Source organism: Cherax quadricarinatus, chromosome 17 (assembly GCF_038502225.1).
Source record: "Cherax quadricarinatus isolate ZL_2023a chromosome 17, ASM3850222v1, whole genome shotgun sequence".
In the NCBI taxonomy this organism is placed as follows: domain Eukaryota; kingdom Metazoa; phylum Arthropoda; class Malacostraca; order Decapoda; family Parastacidae; genus Cherax; species Cherax quadricarinatus.
Genome location: NC_091308.1, coordinates 25,796,071 through 25,800,503, shown reverse-complemented (window position 1 = coordinate 25,800,503; position 4,433 = coordinate 25,796,071). Strand labels below are relative to the sequence as shown.

Genomic DNA, 4,433 nt, shown 5'->3' with positions numbered 1-4,433 from the left:
CTAAGAAAAACAAAGATATTAAGTTTTAAAATTAAATTATATTTGTTGTACACATACTGCATTAAAAAAATTGAACATAATAGCATGTTTATGGCAAGAGAGTGATTGAATGAATGACAGTGAAAGGGTTCCTCTTTTTCAGGTCAACCTACCTCAATGAAACATGGTCGGTGTGTTAAAAAAAAAAAGGAACATATATAGCAAGGGGATTATTTTATATTTGTCAAGGTAAACTCCAGGCAATCAAAAGAAATTCCTGTCTCAGTAAATTACAATAAAAAGAAAGCATGGGGAAAAAAAAAGTTTAAGGATAGCATTTCACTGTTGGCTTAATATTCTTTCTGCCTTAATTATAACTATCCAGTGTCTTATGTTCATTATATACAGTGAACACCTTTTATATTCTACATTTATATTTGCATGTCTTAATGATCTGCAGCAGAGTTCACGAACTAATTTATGAATTTACTTGAGATTTTACAAATCTTCAGGAAAGAGACCTAATATAGGCATATAAAGGAAAAATTAATGGTATTTCATATAATGTATCAATACTAATATTGTAGAAGTATGAGAGAGACAAGCACAAGCTGTCATGATTCATGCTTACTCATGTCAAACATAAGATAGAATTGGGACAAAGAAACTTAAAGGCTAAGCGGAAGTCTGCTCCCTCAGCCAGGTGCACTGAAGATGTCACCCTGGATGAAGTGGAGGGCTTTCATGTGATTGGCTGGCTGAAATAACAGTAAGCATAGCAGTGGGGCACCAAACTGCTACACTCTGAATTGCTAGTTCACTGGTTGAGAGGACATGCCAAATGAGTGCGTGACGAATGTCAAATAAAATATACTTGGCATGCATCACAATCAGTATCAATTAGACAAGCCCTACAAAGGAGGAAAGAAAGGACCAATGGTAAATGATAAAAGAAGTGAGGAAACAAAAAATTTTATAAAGTAACATAGCCAAACCTTCCTACCAAGTGTTTCTCAAGGAAATAGAGTAGATACAAACCAAAACAAGTGAAAAAATCCAACAAAAGAGAGATAAATACGTTTATAAACCTGTATTTTAAAGGGTGAAAAACACCTTTATGCATTGGATATCATGGAGGCACAGTTGGATATGCCATTTCTATTTTATGCCTGATACTCTCTTCCAGCCTGGGAAGAATTTTGTTTAAATTAAACACCTGTTCGCATCCTCTCTTCAATCATACCCTTAATGTTGTGGTAGTGCACAGATGCCAGCTGTAGCATGCACAACCCCACTCATTGATAATTGGAAGCATGAATGAAGTAGCCCATGATTTCTGATGTAGAAAGACATATTTCATCCTTCAAAATTCAGTTTTCTACTGAGAGACCATAGGTAATGGCCCCAGATGGAATCATACCACCCATATAGAAACAGAGGAGACAACTACTGAGCTTAAGATATTTTCAAGAAGCTATAATCAAGATACAGTATCCCAAGTAGTATGAGGCAATTTCTTTGTACACTGAAAGAATATGCTGGTGCAGTAAGCAAGAGAATTTCTGTATTTGGCCCTGGCAATGCCAGCACTAATATATGAAGCATAAGTAATGAATGCTCTACAAGATATCCATTAAATTGGAGTGCTAATGGAGTGTGAACAAGGTAATATCTATGAAGGTCTGAAGGAGGTCTTTATCTAGGGGTGAAAAATTCAAACAAAGATTTTTTCACAGAGCAACCTGTCAAAATGTTTAATTAGGAAAGGAAATTATCTTATTGGAATCTAACAATATTTTGTTCATTACCAGAGGTAGCAAAATGTTAAGTCTATGGGTCTTAAAAAAATCTTTACAAAAACAAATGTAAGCTCTCCACACATGCATAAAATGAAAATATCAGTGTTTGTAAGTGCTGTAATTTATTATTAGTGCTGTAATTTGTTGTTTCCAATGTACTTTACTGCATTACACATTGTTATTATTATTATTATTATTATTATTATTATTATTATTATTATTATTATTATTATTATTATTATTATTATTATTATTATCATCACTATTATTATTACTATATTATCATTTCATTTTACTATAATTTTGTCATGTCCTAAATGAATTTGTTGCAACTTTTTATTAAGCTTCAAGTCTTATTTCATTTTTATTTTAAACTGCTCCAAAAAATAACAAATGGAAGCCAAATGGAGTTAACTCCACTATCCAGCCTGTAGTTGTCAAAGTGCTGCAGGGTAGTGTCCTAGGCCCACTCCTCTTTCTCATCTACATCAATTATCTCCCCAATGCATCCCAACTTCCTAAACCAGTTCTGTTCACAGATGACACCACTTATGTCTACTCGCACTCAAACCCAGCTATACTTAGAGAGACTGTAGATGAGCTGCTAAAAATATATACAGTAATACCCCAGTTTTCATCCTTAATCTGTTCCAGAAGATCGGCCGAAATCCAAAATGGATGAAGACCAAAGAAATATTTCCCCTACGAAATAATGTAAATCCAATTAATCTGTTCCAGACACCCAAAAATATTAACAAAAACTAAATTAAGTTAGTAACAGAACTAGGCATTAAAAAACACAATAAAAAGTAAAATACATACACAGTACATTCATTACTTACCTTAAAATATTTGTAGAGGTGAGTAGTATTTATTTGTAGGAAGTCAGTGTAGGTAGCCAGTAGGTGCAGCCTGGCTACACCTACTGGCTACCTACACTGCAGTCCAGAGCCATATTATTGCCATCGACATGTCATGTTCGCTGAGTTTGATCATTTCTAACAACTACCTTTAGATGCCATCATAAACAAAGGGAGAAGTAATGAATAATTCATGCTGAGAATTGTAAACAAAAGCGTTATGTATTAAGGGCGGTGACTGGGCCAACGCAGATTCATACACACTTTCTCTAATGCTGGACCAGACAAAACAATGTTTTCCCCCCACCGACTACCACCCCTCCAAAGCACATAAACATTGCATGTTTACAGGCTATGTAACATGTTTCTTATAAAATTTTGAAGAAAATATCATAGATGGATTAATGGAAATGTCTATTTTTTTTTTTTTTTCAACAAGTTGGCCATCTCCCACCGAGGCAGGGTGACCCAAAAAAGAAAGAAAATCCCCAAAAAGAAAATGCTTTCATCATCATTCAACACTTTCACCACACTCACACATAATCACTGTTTTTGCAGAGGTGCTCAGAATACAACAGTTTAGAAGCATATACGTATAAAGATACACAACATATCCCTCCAAACTGCCAATATCCCAGACCCCTCCTTTAAAGTGCAGGCATTGTACTTCCCATTTCCAGGGCTCAAGTCTGACTATATGAAAATAACCGGTTTCCGTGAATCCCTTCACTAAATATTACCCTGCTCACACTCCAACAGATCGTCAGGTCCCAAGTACCATTCGTCTCCATTCACTCCTATCTAACACGCTCATGCACGCTTGCTGGAAGTCCAAGCCCCTTGCCCACAAAACCTCCTTTACCCCCTCTCTCCAACCCTTTCGAAGACGACCCCTACCTCGCCTTCCTTCCCCTATAGATTTATATGCTTTCCATGTCATTCTACTTTGATCCATTCTCTCTAAATGACCAAACCACCTCAACAACCCCTCTTCTGCCCTCTGACTAATACTTTTATTAACTCCACACCTTTTCCTAATTTCCACACTCCGAATTTTCTGCATAATATTTACACCACACATTGCCCTTAGACAGGACATCTCCACTGCCTCCAACCGTCTCCTCGCTGCTGCATTTACCACCCAAGCTTCACACCCATATAAGAGTATTGGTACTACTATACTTTCATACATTCCCTTCTTTGCCTCCATAGATAACGTTTTTTGACTCCACATATACCTCAATGCACCACTCACCTTTTTTCCCTCATCAATTCTATGATTAACCTCATCCTTTATAAATCCATCCGCCGACACGTCAACTCCCAAATATCTGAAAACATTTACTTCTTCCGTACTCCTCCTCCCCAATTTGATATCCAATTTTTCTTTATCTAAATCATTTGATACCCTCATCACCTTACTCTTTTCTATGTTCACTTTCAACTTTCTACCTTTACACACATTCCCAAACTCATCCACTAACCTTTGCAATTTTTCTTTAGAATCTCCCATAAGCACAGTATCATCAGCAAAAAGTAACTGTGTTAATTCCCATTTTGAATTTGATTCCCCATAATTTAATCCCACCCCTCTCCCGAACACCCTAGCATTTACTTCTTTTACAACCCCATCTATAAATATATTAAACAACCATGGTGACATTACACATCCCTGTCTAAGACCTACTTTTACCGGGAAGTAGTCTCCCTCTCTTCTACACACCCTAACCTGAGCCTCACTATCCTCATAAAAACTCTTTACAGCATTTAGTAACTTAAATGTCTATATTATTAT

At 36.2% G+C, this 4,433-nt stretch overlaps 1 protein-coding gene across 3 annotated transcripts in view; it reads right to left on the bottom strand.

The window, feature by feature from the left end:
• The window catches only part of LOC128686359 (uncharacterized), a 552,092-nt gene that overhangs the window by 8,103 nt on the left and 539,556 nt on the right, over positions 1–4,433 (bottom strand). The window lies entirely within an intron of this gene.